Here is a 23,128-nt window from a genome sequence, read left to right on the forward strand (position 1 = left end):
ACTCAGAATCAAGAAGTTTTGAAATCTATTGTGTCCTCTTGTATTCTACCCTTAAACCCATTATAACTGGATTTCATATGCCATTATAATCTCACTGTACACTATATCTGGCTGAAGCAAACACATGTTTTAGAACATAGTAAGTCACAGTAAAAACTAATATACTGCATGTGATGTGATTCTACATTCACAAAACTAGTATCCCTTTTGAAAAAGATGCACACATTTTTTAAAGTACACATTAGCATAGCTAAGTGAAAATATTTCTTTTTATTTCAATTGCCTAATGTTTTACTATCTCATTCTTGCATTTTTTTCCTTAAATTCTTTTATTGGTACATTTTAGGTAAACAATACATTCACATTTATCACTGGGTGCTTGTACCTGTACATGATGTATCTTGGTTCTTATTTTTTTCCCCATTACTTGTGCGCCCTTCACCCCTTCCACCCTTCCCTATTTACATACACTTTGTTTCCATTTTTTTTCTTTTCTCATAATTTTTCCTTTCCCTCCTTTCCTTTACCCTTTCCCTCCCATAATTTGAAATAGGAAGAAAAGGCTCTTGCATATTTTTAATGCTTCTACACTTTCAGCCTGTGAGAAAGCTCTGGTTCCTTGGAGCATATACACCACTAAAATTTAATATTCTTAACAGTACCATTCAGCCCTTTAACCTATCTTCTAATAAAGCAGTTCTAAGTATGTGCCATTTGTTTTAATTTTATGTAGCTTGATTTTTCTTTTACAATTGAAATATAAAATACCCAAGATATGGTTGCAGGATTAACTTCAAAAAGAAAAAAGAGAGACAAAGAAAGAACCTTGAAAAATTATGCCAACTAATTAATAAAATAATGAATAAACAAAAAAATCAATAAGTTGTAGATAAGTGTGAGATTTTATATTTTTCTGCTTTTGAAGGACACAATTTTAAATTTTAAAATGTGGTGAAAATTAAGTGATTTTAAACAACAGAGCAGGCCTTTAAAAATAAATTATTTTTAAAGAATATTGTACTTTTCATATTAACCTTTAACTTTTCCAGTTCTTAAAATGTGTTCAAATGCCAAAATATTGTGGCAGAAAAGATAAATTTAGAACCCTGCCTCAAGGAACTGTCTTCATTCTTTAGAACCTTATTCAGATATTTTCTCTTCCAAGAACTTCAGGCTCATTAAAACACAACTATTCTGTAATCTTTCTTGATTGATAGTGGCTGGAACAGTCTGCTTATCTATCTCAAACTATTTATCTAAATCACAGAAAAGCCTAGACACAATACATTCACTTATTCATCAAACAAGAATTAATCTCCTAATATGTGCTAGATATTTCTCCCTCTGAATTGTCATACCTACCACCCATAAAAATATCTGTAATATATGGAATAAAAAATTAATAAGAAAATTTCATACAATAATTAGTGTGCAGATATTGAAAATAATGATGATTGGATTACTTCATCTGAATAGGTGATATTTTAATTATAGAAAGAACTAGCAGGAAATTCAAAGAACAAGGAAAAGTAACTTATTTTAAGGATGAATTTAATCTTTATTTACAGGGCACTGCAAAATATAAAATTCCACATAGAAATAAGAAACCCCCTCAGAGGGTAAGGTTCATACAGTATGTACAGTTTGGAACTGTTCAAGTATAGTTTCGTTGTACAAAGTGCTACAATAACAAACCACATTTAAAAAGAGTAGAGAAAGAAACAGAAGACAAACTTAAACTGAACATAGTACACAAAAAAATCTGATGCCTTCCTCAGCTGCACAACCTAGAAGTTAAAGGTACCAGAAGCCCCATCCTGAACTTGGAAGGTATTGCCTTCAGAGGTAGCTTCTGGCACAACATTTTGATCTTCTCTACTGAGAAATACTTCTCAATCAAGTTTAATGAGGTCTTGTACACAGACTCCTTTTCATGGTTCTGTAGAGTTTCAATTTTGTCCAAGTCTCCACGTTCTTCAATCATTATACTAAGCTTCTCAGTTTCAGCTAGTTTCTCAGCAGCCTGGAAGGTATTTGAAATTGCATCTAGAATAATGAGAATAATTTTTATATTTTTCGCAGTTAAGAGGTTCATCAGTGGTTCAATTATACCACAATGGACAAGATAGGCAATCTGTTCAACTGTCCCACCATTTGTATAGTTGGTCACAGCCCACACAGCTTCCTTTTGTGTCTTAAAGTCTACCTGTGATGTCTGACATTGTCCATGTAGCTTCCTTCTGAATATTAGTTTGGGGTGGGTGACCAGGCTGGGAAAAAGATAGCAAGTGCTCCTGCATCTATCACAACCTGAGTCTGTTCATCTATTCCAGTGACAATATTCCCTATGGCTCTTAGCACGGGAGTCATAATTGGCAATTCGTTTGATCCTAGAAGCTTCACCAGATTGGGCACAATGCCCGTTTTTACAACCATTTCAATGCATTCATTTGGACCATCTGTAAGGTAAGAAATACCTCTGCTAATACTTCCAGATCATTGTGATGCAGGAGATGAGCCAAAGTAGAAATAATTTGCTCAACAACATCTAACGGGGTTGCAGCATTCATGTTGCGGCAGAAGTTTGAAAGTGTCCAGGTAAGATTACGTCAGTAACCACCTGCTAAAGATGACATAACAGGAACTGCAAGAAGAGCCAAGAGTGGGTCAATTGCACCATATTTGATAACTAAGTCTCAGAAAACTGATCCATCACCTGCAATGTTTCCTAGAGCCCATACAGCTTGTTCACTGATGTGAGCATGGGGAGATGCCAAGACAGAAATGAGTGCTGGGATAGCACCTCCATCTACCACAGCCTTGTTCTGTTCTGATGACCTGGAAGCAATGTTAGTGGGTGCCCAAGTAGACTCAAACTGAATGGAGCTACAATCAGTTCTGCCCAAGAGGGACACAAACTTTGGAATCAAACCAGCCCGGTATATGTGGTCAATTGAGGGCTGTTTTTCCCAAGAAAGCAGTTTCCTAGCAGCTTGAGTAGCTTGGAGCTGGCTTTCCAGATTTCTGCTGTTTATGCTTTTGACAATGTCATCAACAGTCTAGTTCACAGTACCCTCGTTGTTGTGATTTTCCTGCAGCGGTGAACTAGCATCATCAGGAAATGAGCTTATATTCCTCCTTTTCAGCATCAGATCATCCTTCTTAGCTTTCCTTAGCTCCACATTAACTTCTATTCTTCACCACCTCATTTCTGTACTGTCTTTTCCCTTGTTTGAATCTGTTCAGCTGGGCAGCTGGTGAATTAGCATTCTCATTGGTGGACAAGGTTATGAAACAAAGAGAGAAAGCGGCTGCGGACAGAGTACTCTCGATAGGTCCACTGCGGCTGAGCATAGAAATGGTGTCGGAAAAGAGTAATTTAGGTAGAGGAAACGGTATAAAAACCTTGTACGAATTTGAAACAAGGTCTGATACACAAAGAAGATGACCAGTGTTTGTAAAAACTATAGAGTGAAGGGCAGAATTGTATGAAATGAGATTACAGGAAAGGGCAGGAGCTTTGTAAAACAAAATAAGAAATTTTAGTCGCCTTGTAAACAGTTTGGAAGTCCACCAAATTAACCAGTTTACTTCTCCAAAGGCCTGTCTTGTTTCACTATAAGATTAGTTTGAAAACTGAAAAGATTTACCAATTAGAAAGCTACTGCATGCTGTACAAAATATTGCTGACCAGGTGCAGAACATGGGAGTGAAACTAAAATAATGCAGATGAATTTGGAGCATAATTTAGAGATACACTCAAAAGGACTTCTAGATGAACTGAATCTTAGGTTTAAAGAAAGGAGACATATTTTTCCTCAAAGGGCATGAGTACGTGTTTGTTGAAGTCATAACAAGAGGAAAAAAAGGATAACAAATTGAAATAAATTATACAAAGTATTATGTTTTGAAAATGTTAGTTGTAAGGTGCTTAACACTGCACGTAAATGGTCGAATAAGAAGTTGGATTTAGTAGTTTAGAGTCCCGAGTAGTCAGGACTAGCAATATATATTTGAAAATAATTTGAATATAGCTGATCTTTAAATCCATAGGACTGGAAATCTCCTGAGGTTTTTAAGGATAAAAAATGAGAAATAAGGTTTTTTTTAATTCCAATGAAGCTCTGAATTTTCTAACATTTCTTGAGTAAAGCAGAAAAAGAGCCAAAAATCAGAGTATGGCCTGAAGTAAGAGGATAACTAGAAAAGGGATATCAAGAGAAAAGATATCTCAGGAAGTAAGAATGGGTTGTTATGTCTAACATGTCTAGAATTTTATTAAGATATCAATGATAAAAATGAACATTAGGTTTGGAACTACAGATGTCATGAGTTACCTTAACAATAGCAGTCTCAGTAGAGTAATCATGATTGAATATTTACAGACACAGTTTGGGAAAAGAATTGAAGATGTAAAAACAAAGACTACAAATAATATTTCCAAATTATTTTATAGGAAGTACAGTAGAGAAATGAGCTAGCATTTGGAAGAAAAATTTAACTGACTTATTGTTAGGTTGTAATTTTGATTTTTTTGTTATTTATTGTTGTATATGATAAGCATTATTAAAGCTTCATTGGCTGTTGAGAGAAAAATTCTGGCAGAGTGGAAAAAATTGGTGACACAGAAGAGAGAGGGTATCATTACAGGGCTAAAGGCCTTATGAAATCAAAAGGGATTGGGTCCAGAGAACAGGCAGAGAACTTGACCAGAAATCAGAATTTTTTATCCATCACTTCAAGAAGAAAGAACTAGGTGTGTATCCATGCGAGACTATTGTGGGGAAGGAAGAAAGGAGGAAAAGGGGATTTATTTGACAATTCTATAAATTTGTTTAAAAATAGAAACTGACAAGATGTAGTATTAAAATTTGGTGTAACAAAAATTGTGATCCAATAATGGTGTCTATAGAAAGTAAGAAAGTAAAGATATCAGTTTTTTCAAAGAGCAGAATAAAAGCTTTGCAAATTATATCCTGGTGAAAATCAATATTCTACCTGCTAAGATGAATTAGAATATGAAATATACCTACACCTAATAACCTAAATTAATGTAAACATGTCATAAATAGGAAATAAGAATAACAATAAGAATGAAAATGCAGAAGAGGGATTTAGAGGCAGAGTGGGGACATGGGTGGGAAGGGAAAGAAAATTTAAAAAGTAACAAGCTGTATTATGAATGTGCATCTAAAACTGAATTCCCCAAGCTGAATCTAAACTTCATGCACTATTTAAAAAAAATGATTTAGGGCAATGCAACAGCCAGTGCCACAATCTCCACCAGGGCAATGGGCAATGGAGTAAAGGAGAAAAAGGAAACACTTGAGAGGAGAACATAAACACGCAAAGGAGGTAGTCATAAAACAGAGCCTTGCCACTTTGGCAGGGAAAGCTGTTGTCCTGGACTCTATATCACAATTCAAAGTCAGAGAAGAGAAACCTCCCTTTGCAGTAGAAGATTACTTCTAAAACTAAAAGTGACTTCCTGCAGTTCACAGAAGTTTCCCCCACCCCAGCCATTTTGTTTTGCATATTATAGTCACTTTACTAGGTCAGGAGAAAAACAAGAAACAAGAAAAGAATGTGAGCAAAGGAGGTTAAGGCAAAGATAAATTAACAACCTTGAACTTATAGGAATGGGCAAATAAGCAAGTCTTTCCCAGGCAAATAATCTGCAAGTTTAGGTTTTTAATAAAACAGACCATTTTGACAAGTACAGAAAAGAGTTCCTAATCTCTAGTTTATTAATTCTTGTTAGGCAGTGGTTTTAGAGAGTTCTTAACCCTTTTTACTGAGAAGGGAAATTTGCTAGGAATTGCTGAAAGAGTGTCTAGAATAAGGTGTACCAGATGACCAACTGTAGGATTACCAGGGAAGTATATAAGAGCAGTGATATGATTTCCCTAAGCCCATCCCATGCTCTCTCCGTATACCTAACCTCCAGTGAATCAAAATGATTTATTATTCTTATTTTTTGTCTATAGGTTGAAAGTTTGAAATATAACTGCAAATACAGGGTGATTGTTGATATTACTGGCTTGGAGTGCTTGGTGACAAATCAATCTGTTAATGGATAAACTATAACCCAAATTCATAAGATTTAAGACTGGATGTTTTCCAAGGAAATAAGATTAAAGAACTTGCATAGAAAAAAATGTTCTAAAAAAAAGATATTTTTGCACCACAAAGTAACAAAGAAAAATGTGTATTTGATGCCTCAATCATTTGATATCTTTTTCAAGATATTTTTTCTCCATAAAGTAACAAAGAAAAATGTATATTTGATAGCCATAGTCTTTTATCTATCAATTATATATGAGTTAGAGGTGGGGATTTAGCTCAGTGGTTTTGCTGCCTGCTCTGCAAGCCCATGGACCTGAGTTCAATCCCCTGTAAAAAAAAAAAAAAAAAAAAGTATGAGTTAGAGTATTTTGAGTTTGTTGGAGAAAACTGAAGTGAGTTAAATTTTTGATAATACAAATATTGATTTTATAAGAATAGTTATTGAGAATAACTCATTGATACATAAATCAATATTTAAAACTACAGATTATAAAAAGCTTGGTTTCCCTGGATTTCTTGAAAAGCACATATTTATTTATAATTTATACCCTCTAAGCTAAGAAAATAATAAGCAATTAATTGGAGTAAGTCTACGTTTTCATGAAATTTGTGTCTTCTATTTTCTCAGCTATGGACCATTAATTTTTTCCTTTAGTATCACATCATAATCATTGTGATCCCAGCTGAGTTGCGAGTAGACTTCACCAATCCCTGTTCACAGGCTGTGGATTTTGGAGGGAACTTAGATATTCGGGCTACACCACTGAATAAGTACTGGGATGTTCTTCCCTTGTTTCTCAGCATGAAACAATTGACAACGATACTTGTCTGAATGGCTATATATTTGTGGACAGCTCTATACTCCAAACCCTTAGTTCACTGTCTAGACTAACTGGGTATATTGTAGGGAGACATAATGCATAAATAAAATTTTACTCTCCATCCTCCCTCCTTTTGCTTAATTTCAAACATAGAATGACCAATATGTCAGTGTGGCAGAGGAAAATTACTGGGGAATGGAAAATAGAATGAGCAGTTGCAGAATGAGTAGGAAAAACCTGTGTACTTCTGAATTTTAAAAATGAACATTTGTTTTTCTGTCACTAACTGATAAAATTTATATCATACCTTTTTAAAAATCAACAATAAATAGTTATTATATTACATAGTAGCTCTGGATATGGGATTCAGGAGTGACTGACATAGGTGATTTTGGCTTTCATCCTATATATTTGCAGGCATATTGTTGGGTATATTTGGAGACATCTGAAAGTTTGGAACAGGAAGATTGTTTCTAAGATGTCTCATTCACCTAGATGCCAACTTTGTGTGGGCTCTTGCCAGGAAGCCTCAGTTTCTTACCATATGGATCTTCCTGTAGGGTTGACTAAGCCGTTATGATATACGGAGTATTTTTATTTTCCCAAAATTCATATGTTGAAATAATAACCCTCAAGGTGATAATATTAAGAGATGAGGCCTTAGTAGTAATTGGATTATGATAGCAGAGCTTTTACAAATGGGATTTGTACCCTTAACAAGGAGACTAGAGGGATTCCTTGTCCCTTCCAGCATGTGAGTTACATTAAAAAGATATTTGTCTATGCAGAAGTGGGAGAATCTGCTGGTACCCTGACCATAAGCTTTCCAGCCTCCAGTCTCTGAGAAATAAATTTCTGTTGTTTATGAGCCAGTAGTTCTTTAGTATGTTGTTACAGTAGCCCAAATGGACTAAGGCAGCAGTCCTCATGACATGGCAGCTGACTTCCCTCAGACTGAGTAATTAAGAAAAAGTAAGGCAAAAGAAAAATATAATTTATCTTCTGTATTTCATGACAGTTCCGGAGGTCACCAACAACACATCATTTTCACAGTACTTTATGCTTACACAAGTCATCCCTTTTCAATAAAACCAGGAGGGCCGGGATTTAGCTCAGTGGTTCTGCCACCCGCTTCACAAGCACAAGGACCCGAGTTCGATCTCTGGTCCCAAAAAATATAAATAAAATAAAATAAAATAAAAATAAGAGCAGGAATTACCATCCTGCGCTCTGCATGGCGAGACCAACCAGTGCAAGCTGAGGATCCAGGCAGCGTGAACCCCCCCGCTTTGTTCTGGGCCCCGTCCACGTCAGGGTGAGGACTCCTGCACCGCTTGGAGCCCTCGGTCAGCCCTGCACTCCGCTTACCACGCCTGCAGGGCCCGGTGTCCCCCACCACCACCACCCCGCCCCCCTGCCTCTGGCCTAATGGCTCTTCTGCTACCTGGTTCCATACTACAGAGGCACGGGGGATCAAAAATGCCCTTGTCCTGAACTCCACAAGATAGAGCAGAAGTGAGCAACAGAAAGTGGGCCTTTCTCAGGCTCCTAGATGAAAACTGAAGCTCAGCAGAAAAGTGAAGAGAATCTCTGCAATAAGGCACACCAGACCACCGTACTTGGTAAGTTGGAGGGATCATCACCTCCCACCGGAACCTGCACTATCTTCAGGGGAAGGGCAACTGGAACCTGAAGTAGAACCTTGCAGAGTTCAACCCTGCAGGAAGAGAGGGAGTTCAATTTGGGACTAGCAGCCACAAATCTGCCTGAATCTCAGAGATCTGCTGCTGGCTTACTGAGACTCATTGACTTGTATCTGCACACTGCCGTCCACCTTATCTACTGTGACAGCAGAGACATACTCCGAAGGAGACCCTTCATTTTTATTTTCTGTTATTTACAAACAAGAAAAAAAAAATTTCTCTTATTTTTAATTCTTAATCTTTCCACTCTTTTCAAATTTTTATTTTTCTCTTCTTTTTTTCTTTCTTTTCTCTTTTCTCTCTCTCTCTCGTTCTCTCACTGTCCCACATTGTTCTTCATCTCCCTTTTTGTTCCTTTCTTGACAAATTCAGATTTCTCCTTTATTTTTCTGTTCTTTTCTCAATTACCATTAGTTTTAAAGGAAAGTGAATACAGTATCTAGCCTCCCTCTTTCTGTTAGGTGGCTCTGTTCACATCTTTGTTCTTTCATTCGGCCTTTTCCTCTTGCCTTCAACAGTTTCTTACAGTGTGTGATTTTCCTGTGTCTTACAGGCTCACGACTAATCTTTCCTGATCCTATCTGTCCCTCCCTCCCCAACGACTCCTAACCCCCCGTCCCAAAGGGTAAAGTTACTATATGAAGAGTTTATTCACTATAAACATATGCTGGGTTGGTCCTCAATTTTGATTTAATTCACACAGTTAAATGCAATAGATTAATAACTACAAATTGTCATTTTATAAGCTGTGCTTGATGCTATGATGTTGTTGATTGTATCATTTGGACTAAGAAGTTGTGATTGCCTTCCTGGTATAATGAAAATGAGATAGCCTCAGAGTCATTAGAGTCTCAAAACCTAAAGACCAGCTATATCTGGAAGACACCTCTGAAAAGCAATCATTCCATGAGGGTACTAAATGCAAGCAACAAAGATAACTACATAAGCAATTTTGAAATATCAACCCAGGAATTAAACCAAGGACAGTACCAAAAACAAAAATGAGAAGACATTTAAGCAAGTCACAAACCCAGACTTCCACCCCACAAAAGGCAATTTCTGGGGGAAATGAGGTGCAAAAGTCTGATAATCAACCACATGGGCACCCTGAACTGATAGGACAGGAAGTAACAAAACAGATGAATGAGGCTCTAGAAAAATTCAAAGCAGAAATAATCTCCCAGATAACTACAGAGATGGTGAGCAGAGTGAAAGACATGATTAGAGGCTCTAGAACAGAAACTGATAAAAAAAAATAGATGAGCTCAGAAACATGCTGGAAGCCAGGAATGCCCAGCATGAGAAATAGAAATCATGATCACTCAACATAAGGAAGAAATGGAATCCATGAAACAGATTCAAACAGATATTCAGGAGATTAAAGACTCCATTGAAAGCATGCAGAGCAGATTAAGAGAATCTGAAGATAGAATATCAAATATAGAAAAAAGGATTGCACTTAAGGACCAGGAAAACAGAGATTTCTTAAAAAATAGGAAGGGACCATGAGAAATGAATCCAGCAGATGCTAGATGATAAGACTGATAGGAGTCCACCAATAAACAGGAGAAAGTACAATTGACATAAAACAACTGTTCACAGAAGTAATATTAGAAAACATCCCAGACAGAGGTGGAGAATTGGACATACAGATAAGTGAGGCATATAGAACTCCAACTAGGCATGATCAAAAAAATTGACACCTAGACATACATATAATAGTCAAGATCCCAGAAACCCAACAGAAGAACAAAATCCTACAAGCAGTTAGTGAAAAGAAACAAATCACCTACAAAGGAAATCCCATCAGAATCACAGCAGAATTCTCAACACAAACCCTCAAATCAAGGAGAGCCTGGAGTGAAGTATTTCAGGTCCTAAAAGAAAATAACTTCCAACCTAGACTGTTGTATCCTGCAAAATTGTTTTTCAAAATCCATGGGGAAATTAGACACTTCCATGACAAAGTACACCTGAGAAATTTCATGAACACCAAACCAGCATTCCAAACAATTCTAAGCAATATCCTAGAAAAAGACAATGAAGGTCAGAACTCCATGAGGTCCAGCAGAGGGAAGTCACCAGGTAAGGTAAGACACTAAAGGAAAAGGGGGAAAAAATAAGAAATAAAAGAGCCAACAAAACTAAAACATCATGACAAGGATGTCAATATTTATCAACTATAACTATCAATGTTAATGAGCTAAATTCACCAATCAAAAGAAATAGACTGACAGAATGGATTAAGAAGCAATATACAGCAATATGCTATATACAAGAAACACACCTAACTCAAAAGGAAGTTCATAGACAAAGTAAATGGAAAGAAAACAGTTCTCCAGGTGACTGGAGCCCAGAAAAAAGCAGCCATAGCAATCTTATTTGTAAACAAAGTAGATTTCAAACCAAAACTAATTAAGAAAGACAAAGATGATCACTACATTCTTGTGAAGGGAACACTCCAACAGGAACAGATGACAATCAAATATATATGCACCAAATACGAATGCCCCCAAATGCAAAACAAATATTAAAGGACATGAAAAACCAAATAAGAACTAATACAATTGTAGTGGGGGAATCTCAATTCCCCACTATTACAAATAAGATAATCTAGACAAAAAAAATTAACAACAGAATTCTAGAACTGAACCGAGCTATTGAACAAATGGACTTAATAAATGTTTACAGAGTGCTCCACCACACAAAATCAGAATACACATTCTTTGTGGCTGCACATGGGTCATTCTCCAAAATAGACCACATGTCAGCTCATAGAACATGTCTAAGTAAATGTAAAACAATTTTAGTTGCCCCCTGTATATTATCAGACCACAGTGCAATAAAATTGGAGATCAATAAAAAAAGAAACTGCAAAACTTCCACAAACACATGGAAATTGAATAACACCCTCCTGAACAACCAATAGGTCACAGAGAAAATTAAAGAAGAAATTAGACAGTTTCTACAAGTAAATGATAATGCCAGTACAACATACAGGAATCTATGAGATACAATGAAAGCACTTCTATGTGGGAAATTCATAGCAATGAATGCCCATATTAGGAAAACAGAGAGAACTCTAATAAAAAACTTAATGCAGAACCTCAAGCTCCTAGAAAAAGAAGAGCACAAAAAACCCAAAACTCATACAAGAGAGGAAATTAGAAGGATCAGAGCAGAAATCAATGCAATGGAGACTAAGAGAATGAGACAGAAAATAAGTGAATCAAAGAGTTGATTTTGGGGAAAGAATAAATAAAATCAATAAACCTTTAGCCAACCTTATCAAAAAAAGGAAAGGAAAGGTTCAAATCCATGCAATTAAGAACAAACAAGGTGAAGTCCAACAGACCCAGCAAAAATCCAGAGAATCATTAATACTTACTTTGAGAACTTACACTGTAATAAGATGGAAAACACAGAAGAAATGGACAGATTCCTAGATTCATATGAATTGCCAAAGTTAAATGAAGAAGATATAGAAATTCTAAACACCCCAATTACAGTGAGTGAAATTGAAAATGTAATAAAAAATTTTCCAACAAAGAAAAGACCAGGTCCCAATGGCTTCACTGCTAAATTCTACAAGACACTGAAAGAAGAACTACCACCATTACTCTTTAAACTAATCAAGGAAATTGAAAGGGAAGCAAGGCTTCCAAATTTATTCCTGGAAGCAAGTGTTACTTTGATTCCAAAACCAGGGAAAGATTCAGCCCAAAAGGAGAACTATAGGCCAATCCCCCTAATGAACATAAATCCAAAAATCCTCAACAAGGTACTGGAAAATAGAGTACAGAGGGTCATCAAGAAGATCATACACCCTGAGCAAGTCATATTTATTCCAGGGATGCAAGGATGGTTCAACATTTGAAAATCAATAAATGTAATACACTATATTAACAGAGTCAAGGACAAAAACTATATGATCTTCTCAATAGATGCAGAAAATGCATTTGACAAAATCCAACACCCATTCATGATAAAAACACTACAGAAAATTGTAATAGAAGGTCTTTATCTCAACCTGATTAAGGCTATTTATGAGACACCAACAGCCAACATCATACTAAATGGTCAAAAACTTAAAACTTTCATGCTAAAATCAGGAACAAAAAAAAGGATGCTCACTATCACCACTCCTGTTCAATATTCTTCTGGAAACATGTCACAGTAATTAGAAAAGAGAAAGAAATAAAATGAATAAAGATAAGTAAGGAAGAAGTTAAACTGTCATTATTTGCTGATGATATGATACTTTACATAGAAGACCCAAAATACTCTGAAAAAAAAATCTAGACATAATTGCCAGATTCAGTAGATGAGTTGGATATAAGGTCAACACACACACACACACACACACACACACACACACACACACACAAAAGTAGCCTTCTTATACATAAATAGCAGACTTATTGAGAGAGAATTTAGGGAAACAATTCCTTTCACAATAGCATTCAAAAAAATGAAATATCTAGGAATCAACTTAACAAAGGAAGCAAAAGACCTCTATACTGAAAACTATAGCACCCTGAAAACCGAGATCGAGGAGGATATAAAAAAATGGAAAGACATCCCTTGTTCCTGGGTAGGAAGAACCAATATAGTGAAAATGGCCATACTTCCAAAACTACTATATAGATTTAATGCAATGCCGATTGAAATTGCCACAATATACTTCACAGAATTAGAGAAAACAATCCAAGAATTCATTTGGAACCAGAAGAGACCTAGAATATCAAAAAGAATTATAGGCAACAGAGATATAGCTGGGAGTATCACAATCCCCAATTTGAAACTATACTACAAAGGTACTGTGATAAAAACAACATTTTACTTGCAAAGAAACAGACCTGAGGATCAGTGGAATAGATTAGAAGATGCAGAAACAACTCCAGACATACTCAGCTACCTCATCTTTGACAAAGGAGCCAACCACCCTCATTGGAGGAAAGATAGCCTATTTAATAAATGGTGTTGGAAAAAATGGATTTCAACCTGCCGAAGATTAAAACCAGACCCATACCTATCACCATGCACTAAACTAAGATCAAAGTGGATTAAAGATCTAAATATTAAGACAAAAACACTAAACTTGCTGGAAGATAAGTTAGTTAGAACTCTTGAAGACATTGGCATAGGAAAAGACTGTATGAACAAAACTTCAGTAGCATGGGAACTAGCACAAAGAATCAACAACTGGGATCTCATCTTCTTAAAAAGCTTCTGCACTACAAGAGAAACCACCAACAGAGCTAAGAGACAACCTACAATGTGGGAAAAAATTTTTAGCAGCTGTACCTCTGACAAAGGTCTACTATCTAGAATACATAAAGAACTTAAAAAAATCAGACCTCTCAAATTCAAAGACCCAATTCAAAAATGAGCATCTGAAATGAACAGACATTTCTCAGACAAAGAACTAAAAGCAGCAAATAAATATATGAAAAAATGTTCAGCAGCCCTGGTCATTTGAGAGATGCAGATGAAAACAATACTGAGATTCCACCTCACCTCAGAAAGAATGGCTACTCTCAAGAAATCAATCAATCACAAATGCTGGTGGGGCTCTGGAGACAATGGAGCCCTTCTCCATTGTTGGTGGGAATGCAGACTGGTGCAACCACTGTGGAAATCAATATATAGATATCTCAAAAAACTAAGGCTAGAGGTCCCATTTGACCCAGCTATTTCCCTGCTGGGTATCTTCCCCAAAGAATTAACAGAATCATACCACAGCGATATATGTGCATCTATGTTTATAGTGGCACAGTTTGTAATAGCTAAAGCTTGGAAACAGCCCAAGTGCCCATCAACTGGAAACTGGATAAAGATGTGGTTTTTTTATAAAATGGAGTACTATTCAGCCATAAAGAATGAAAACTAGAGACATTTATAGTTAAATTGATGCATATTGAAGCCATACTGTTAAGTGAAATACATAGGACACACATGTGTAAATACTGAATAATTTCTCTGGTGTGAGAAACTGAAAGTGTAAATAAGGATTAAAACGAATAATTGATAATTTGAAATAGGAAAAGGTCCAAAGGTGTATGGGTGGTGGGAAGGGAAAGGGAAAGTGAAGAAGGGAAAGAAAAAATTATAAGAAAAGAAAAAAATGGAAAAAAATCTTTGTAAATAGGGAAAGGTGGAGGTGGTGAAGGGCACACAGGTAATGGGGGAAAAAAAAGAACTAAGATACATCACGTACAGGTACAAGCACCCAAAGATATATGTAAATGTATTGTAAACCTAAAATGTACCAATAAAAGAATTTAAAAATAAATAAATAAGCAGGAATTAATTTCATCAAAACACATGAAATCCAAGAAGCAAAAATCACATGCAGTTAGAGAGGCTTCTTTTCAAAAAATCTAAATTAAATTTATTTTAACTGATACATAAAGGCATAAATTTTACATACTTATGAGGTATCATATGATGTTCTAATACATGTGTACATTGTGAAATGTTTAAATAAGAATAAAGATATCTGTCTCAAACATCATTTCATTATGGTAAAAACACAATTCTTTCTTCTGGCTTTTTGAAATATATTTTATCTTTAACTGTAGTCATGCTAATGTGCAATAGCACACTGGAAATTCCTACTCTGATTTAACTATAATTTAGTACCCAACAATCGACTTTTCCACATCTGTGCTTCCTCCATTTCTCTCAAACCACTTGTAGCCACCAGTCAACTCTCCAGCTCTATGGATCAACATTCTTAGACTCTAGACAGGAATGAGATCATGCAGTACTTGTCTATCTGTGCCTGGCTTATTTCATTTAACATAAAGATCTCTATTTTTATCCATGTTGTTGAAATGACAGGATTTCATTCTTTTTATGAACAAATATATTCCATTGTGTATAGGTACCACATTTTTATACCTTTATTATTTGATAGACACTTAAACTATTCCGTTTTTTTTGCTATTATGAATAGTGCTGAGATAAACATGAGAGTGCAGATGCCTCTTCAACATACTGATTTCATTTCCTTTGGACATATACGGAGCAGTGTTATTGCTAGATCATGTGGTATATATATTTTTAATTTTTTGAGGAACCTTCAAACTGTTGGGAATGAGAGTTAATTGTGCAGGCTACCTAACACTGTGACCTAAATATTTTAAGTTTGAGACTCTTGAGGGGATAGAAATTTAGCTCCATTCTTAATTTGCAAAGATACATCTCTTTATTTAGATCTACTCTTTCGTGAGTCTATCTTTGATGGCTGTTCTACTAGAATGATAATATACTATGACAAGCTTATAGGGACAGTTTTTAAAGTAGGCAGAGAATACAGCAGTACTCCACTCTGCTGGGTAGCAACATAAAAACTTAAATTCAAAGTGACTGGGACTAAAGAAGTGGGGATAGGGGTATTTGTCTGTCCAAAAGGATGAAAAATGACTCAAGACACTAAACAGGATTTCTGATGTTACTGAAGCCAAAGTCAAAATGATCTGATGCTGAAAATATACATCATTACTCTAGCCATTCTCTAATTCCCCTTGACAAGGAGCAAAATTATTGTCAAAGTATAAAAGGTATGAAAAGCTCAAGGTGCAAATGGAAAGATGTAGCAGCAACGCTTATGAATAGTAGCCAAATTCTAGGTGAAGGAAACAGGCAGATCACATGCTACTTAAATCTTAGATCAGAACACTCCATTTGCTCAATTTCCCTAAGTCATTTCCCTTAGCCAACAGATCTAATAGTTTCAGAGAACAATATTGTGTAATCTATTAGTGAGATTTGCTATGTCACTCGTCTCTTCAAATAAATAAATAAATAGATAGATAGATAAATAGAACAAATGAATTTTACTTATTCTCCACTCTTACATTCCTTTTGCCATTCTTTTTTCTCATTATCCTGACTGTTGGATTAAACTTCAGGATTAAACTGGCACAGAATAACTTTCCTGGGATTTGAAATGAACATTGATATTGATATATGTTTAAATAATTCTATAAAGGACAACTAAAAAGTGTATTATTTTTTCATATCCAGAAAAGAAATGATCATTTGGTGTCCAGATTCAAACTGTACTGTAGTTCTGCCAATCTTCAACAGTTATGTATTTATTGCCAATTATTTGTTGGTTATTAGTCTAAGTGCCTAGACTGGAAAACTGACTTTTCAAAAAGGACAAATATTTTGGATATTATACTGTAACACAAGATATACTAAATAAGTAAAGTAGGGTAGATGACAATCATTACTGAGGGAGGAAAAAGAGCCAAAAATGAGGTCAGGTGTGTAGGGAATAACTGAAATTTTTTGAGGATGACAAGACTATCTTTTCTTGAGAAAACGAAATTTGAGTAACTAGCTAAATGATATGATGGGAAGGAGAGGCCCGGTGAATTCCGGGGAAAAGAACATTTCAGGTGATTATACGATACTCAGGGTAAGTATCATTGATTTTTTAACTCCCAAATTCTGATGCAGTTCCTGTACAGTGGTTCAAAATAAATGATTTGAATGAAAAATGAATCTCTACACAGAGGAAATAAATCTTTTACAGTACCTTTAATTTTTAATCATTTTATTTATTTTAGCAAATAAATGGTGCCCTCCTTAGAATAAAACTACCTAGGAAAAATTATTCACATTAAAGGGCTAAGGCAGGAATTTGTAGACAAGAAAAATAGGCTGAGGAAAATTAGGATCAGTAGAAGACAGAGTAATATAATCCCCAGGTTCACAGAAGGATGAGTGCAGAAGCTTATCTTTAAGGCTTGATGAACTGATCTTATTTCATATATCTTAGCCTTTTCTAGTCATTTCACCAAAGTAAATAGGATTTTTTTACTGGATTGTTCTAATATATTTATTTATTTACTTACTTAATAAGTTTTGCCCAAGGGAAAACCCTAGGCAATATCACCTCATTGCAGATCAAACGAAAGTTGACCTACTCACCCCTTATCCTCTTTTGCTTTGGTTTACTCCTTCCTTCTGTCCAACACAGTTTTCTCTCCCAACAGCCACCTATACTGTGATGTACTTTACAGAAATCATATTATTTGACTTGTACCACTCATAATAGAACATGAATCCTTCCAAGGAAAGGACAATTTATTGTTCACTTCAACTCTCCAGGGTGGAACACAAAACTAGGACCAAATTAGGGATTATTAATAAATGGGTTTTGAAATAATCTGGTTCTTATAACAATTTTTTTTGCCACTTAAGACACTGAGGTACAAAAAGTGAAGGAGTTAGAGTTTTCAGAACTGTGCAGTGATACAACTGAACTAGTAGCTGAGTATCTCCATATCAAAAACAGTATTCTTTTGACACTTAAAAATTAAAAGTTGATAGATTTTTAAGATGAAATATGTCATATGTCTTCAGGGAATTAGATTTCTCACTTGTTTTTAATGAAGTATTCCAATGAAATTTTGAATCTTATAATTTGACAACAGTAAATTTAAAGTTGGGGGAGGTGTTAAGGACAAAATATTTCAATGGCTGTTTTAGTGAGGGTCACTACAAGGTAGAAGTAAAGGCCTACATGGAATTAGAAGTCAGTCAAAGACAACTCTACTCTCTCTAAAACTCCTTTGGATATACTGATGAGAGGTCATTATATTTTAAATTTTTCACTTTTCTCAAAGTCTTTCAAGCATTTCCTTATTCTTAATATTTTAGAATAAATTTGTGCATAAATACATCCCACAAAAATAATTTTAATGTGAGCACTGAACTGTTTTTCCCCTTAATCATGTGTTAATGAAGAATTTGACTATGTGATCTTGAGTCTATCTATTTAGCTTGATAAATGATATGATATTAGCCTGTAAAGTGTATTATTCTGGCGTTTCTGGGGATTATATTCGAGTTTTGTTTATAACTAGCTCTGTGAACTAGGTAAGTAATTTCAATACTGTCAACTACTTTAATGAAAAATTAAAATAAGCTCATAATTCTTGAGGAGATAGCAAACAAGTAAGAATACAATTGATGGGATTTCAATGTCTAGCAGAGGATTTTGTGCTAATATCTGATAAGATCATATTTTCATTACATTTATAACTATATACAGCATAATTATTCATATTTGCAGCAAACTAATTATTCTCTTTATAGAATTCAACTTAACTGGAAATTTTTCTGAGATTCATTTGTGTGAGTGTATGTATGTGTGTGTCTGTGTGTTTGTACACATATGTAATAATGTGTTGAGCCAGTGCCTTCACACTTTTTATTTTTTGTTTATTTAATTTTTATTTTAATACAAGGCCTTGCCAATTTACTTATTTGCCCAGCAGGCTGGCCTGGAACTTCTGATACTCCTGTTTAGCCTCCCAGAGTGCTGGGATTACAGGAGTGTGCCACCATGCCTGGCCTATGAGACATTTCATACATCTTTTACCTGTTCTTCAACAAGTTTACTGTTTGGGAAGATTTTGATGGAAAGGTTAACTGAAATTAAAGTCATAGATGCTATTTAAGTTGGAAATCAAGACATTTTGTTACCATGTGCTTAGCTCTTTAGTTTATTAATAATAATAATAATGAACATTATAATGATGTTATAAAGTTAACATCTGAAAAGAGTTCTTCAACACATATTATTTATTTTAATGCAACAAACCTGGAAAGTTTATATTAACATTAGTACTTTACCCAGTGTATCAGTCTACAGATGAGATAGCCTCAATAATATTGTTTCTCTTTGACATGGATAAAATTTCAAATGTCATCTCTTTACGGGACACATGACCTAGGGGATTCTTATGTATAAACTTACAGAAAAGAAATGTTTGTATATTATAAAGTCAATAAATACTGAAGTCAGGACATGCCGTAGGTGAGTTTGGGCAAATGTCTCTACTTCTGTTATATTTAAAGTTATCCATTACTTCCATTTCTGGGATTATCAAAGGTAGAATATTTCATTTTCTGCTCAAAGATCACCTCTTCTAATGAGGCCACATCTAATAGCACATTCAACTATGAATTCATCAATGGATTAATTAATTGAGTATAGCACCCCCATGACCCAATCACTTTCTAAAAGTCCCACCTCTGAACACATGAGAATTTTGGGAGGCATTTTAAATCTAAACCATAACATTCCACCCTTAAGCCCCAAAAGATTCATGTCCATTTCATTGTGCAATATTCATTTAGTTCATCTCAAAGAGTTGCCAACATCTGAACAGTTTCAACATTGCTCAAAAGTCCAAGTCCAAAGACTCCTCTGAAACTCAAGGAAAACTTTTATCTATGAGTCCCTGTAAAATGATAACAAAAAGTTAAATATTTCCAACACACAATGCACAGAGCAAACATTTCCATTCCAAAAGGAAGACTAGAAGAATAAAAAGGAATCAGACCAAAGCAAGACTGAAATACAGCCCAGCAACATTAAATCCTATACTTCCATATTCAAGAGCTAAGGCACATGATGGAGAGCTATGATCTCTAAAGTGTTTGGGCAGCCCCATCCCTATAGCATTGCTGGTTGCAGGTCATGTGACCTATCTCAGGAGTTGGCTTTGTTCACTGCCTGCACCTTTCCTTGTCAGATGTTCCATGTTTCTGGCATCTCCAACTTCCTGGAGTCTCCATTGCACCTTTGGTTTTACTCTTATAGCTTTATACATCACCCTCTCTGGGGATCCTGGCAGGGACTATGACCTTCTCAGATCATACTGTTTGGGTTCTCAGACCTTCCTCTATAATCTGTGTGGGAGCTTCCATGACTGCACAACTTTTGCATTTTGCATGCCTGAAGAACCAGCACTGTATGTAAAATACCAAGGTCTGCTGCCAGCTCAAGCAGTAGCCAGACACTCTTGAGTCATGGTTGCAGCAACTTCTAAGTGCCTGGGGGGCTGAACTATTGGATACAATTCCCTAGGCAGCCAAGAGTAAGCAGGACACTCTGGGGGTCTTTTCTTAAAGAAAAGTCTTTCAAAGGAGTTTACCTATTAATGCCCTTGGGCCTATAATGAGTGGGGTTTGGACAATTCTTGAGATGGCCTCAAGCTATCTTTCCTATTGTTTGGATATAAAGTACTTGGTTTATTTTTTTATTTTTTAATTTATTTGTTTTTAGGTTAGGAGAGTCTTGTTGGAAACAAGAAAAAGAAGAATAGCTCCAAGGTTTCCAGGAGGCATCCTGAGTGGATGGCTGCTGAGGCTCTTTGTCAGTGGTTTTTTATACAGTAAAATCATAATGTGGGTCAAACTACAATCAACTTATAGGATTACAAGTCTAGTTGCTCAGCAAATATTGATCCAGTAGTGAAACAGAGCATGTAACAAGGGCACATGTAAGCATCATTAACTTTATCTTATCTATTACTTCTATCACAGAAAGAACAAAGTCATTCCTGCAGAGAATGAGAGTTTGAGTCCAAGTGGCTGGTTACAAGTATTCACCTGATGCCTATCTGGGCTCACTAAATCAGGTCTTGCTAATCACAGTACCATCTCAAGCTGCTATTTATTTCTGGAGAGGCTTACAGACATGGCTATTCCATCTCCATTTTGAGGCTTGGCTCTCTTCAGATTCACCTCCAGCCACAATCTTGTTGTGTTTCGTTCTCTGCACTGAATCCAAGGGCTCAATCCAGCTCTGGCTGCCTAATATCCCCACCCCCACCCCCAAGAGATATTCCTAAATGCCATTAGGGGAAAAGGCATGAAGATTTAAAGAAAATTAAGTCCTGTAGTTCCATGTGCACCATCTGAGGCAATCTGTGGTGAAATGTGAACTCCAAAGGACTTAGGTGGCTTGGCCACTGAAGCACTTCTGGTGGTTTTAGCTCCCATGGCTTCCTTCTGGGGCTGGCTCTGTTCCTTCCTTACAGTTTTCCTCAGACAATCCATGCTCCTAACTTCTCCAAACTTCTGGGGTCTCCACTGCACCTTTGGCTTCACACTCACACCTTCACACACTGCCCTCTCAGGGGGGCCCTGCCTGAACTCCCAGGCCTTCTTCTGAAATTTGGGTGAAAGCCTTCCTGACCCCACAACACTTGCATTCTGCATGCACCTAAAACCAGTGCCGCGTAGGTGATGCCAAGGTCTGCTCCCAGCTGGAGCAGTAGCCAGTCTCCCTTTCTTTGTTGCAGAGGTCCAGTACCTGGATTACTGAGCACTTTGAATCCAATTCTGAGGAACAAATTCTCTAGGCTGCTGCCATTCTGGAATGTGATGCTCTGTGACTTTCTTCTCAAAGCAAAGTCTTTCACTTTTACAGTTTTTACACTGCAAAGGGTGGAGTCCTTCTGCTTCTTGTGATGACCTCAGGCCATTTTTGCTATTCTTCTGTCCCTTTGAAGAAATCAAGATCTTCTCTGTCCTATCATTGCAGTTCACAGCTTTACTAGAGCTTCCCCTCTGGCCAAACTCAAAACATTTTAAATCATTCTGCTAGGATTTTTGCTCTTGATTCTCAACATAGATCTGGCTAAAAGCCCCCAACAGGAGTCGTGCCATGGCCTCAATATTAAACTGCCTTGAAATTTATTCTGTGAGATTAATTAGTCTGGCACCCTTAATCTCAGTCTCAGGCAAAGTCTCTGGGCATGAGCAAAATGCATACAAACTTTCTGCCAAGCCATAACATAACATAACATATTGTCTGGAGTCCAACACCCAGTGCAGTCCTTCTTCCTAGTAGAAACCTCCTAACCCTGGTCTTTACCAGCTTTCTGGTCTTCTGAGCTCTGACCAGAATCTCCCATACAATGTAGCCTAAGGCATTCCAGTTCTACTTCTTTAGCCAGAACTTCCAAATATTTCCAAACATTTTCTCCTTTCCACAAACCAGTTCCAAAGGCTCCTGAGCTACATGGCCAGGTAATGTCACAGCAGCAACCCCACTTTTGTGGTACCAAATTTCTGTCTTAGTTACTTTTCTCTTATTGCTGAGACAAAATACCCCACACTCAAAGTTCGAGGGGAAAGGGTTTATTTAGCTTAGAGTTCATAGAGGTTTCAGTCTATAGTTGGCTCCAAGGCATGGTGGCAACAGTTCATGGTGGCAGAAGACAGCAAAACAACAAGGGCAGCAGTAGTTATTCTTTAACAAATCAAATCTGAGTATTTTCATCTCTACTATTCTTTCATTTGATATAATGTTTCTCAACCATGTATGATTTAGGAACATTTCTTAATGTCTGGAAAATTGGACCATAGTCCAGAGACTCTGATAAATGAACACTATAATATTTCTACCGACAATGTAAAAAAATTCCATTTTCCCTGCAACCTCACCAACATTTGTTATGATTTCTTGATGATAGTCATTTCTTCTGGAATAAGATGAAATCTCTTGTTCTAATTTGCATTTCTCTAAGGCCAACAATATTGAACATTTTTTCAGGAAAATGTGATATTTTTACAAAGTAAAGTATTATTCTGCTACAAGGAAGGACATATTTAAGTCATTTGTAGAAAAATGGATGCATCTTGAGACCATAATGAAATAAATCAGACACATGAGTTTAAATATTGCATTGTATTTCTTATATGAGAAATCCAAAATAT

General features: G+C 36.1%; 1 pseudogene; it reads right to left on the bottom strand.

Moving 5' to 3' along the window:
* Window positions 1–1,787: 1,787 nt before the first annotated feature.
* Window positions 1,788–3,354, bottom strand: LOC101723228 (importin subunit alpha-1 pseudogene; annotated as a pseudogene).
* Window positions 3,355–23,128: the final 19,774 nt, after the last annotated feature.

The sequence above is a fragment of the Heterocephalus glaber genome, unplaced genomic scaffold, assembly GCF_053883595.1.
Source record: "Heterocephalus glaber isolate CG9 unplaced genomic scaffold, H.glaber_assembly_v1.0 deba00001481, whole genome shotgun sequence".
Taxonomy (NCBI): domain Eukaryota; kingdom Metazoa; phylum Chordata; class Mammalia; order Rodentia; family Bathyergidae; genus Heterocephalus; species Heterocephalus glaber.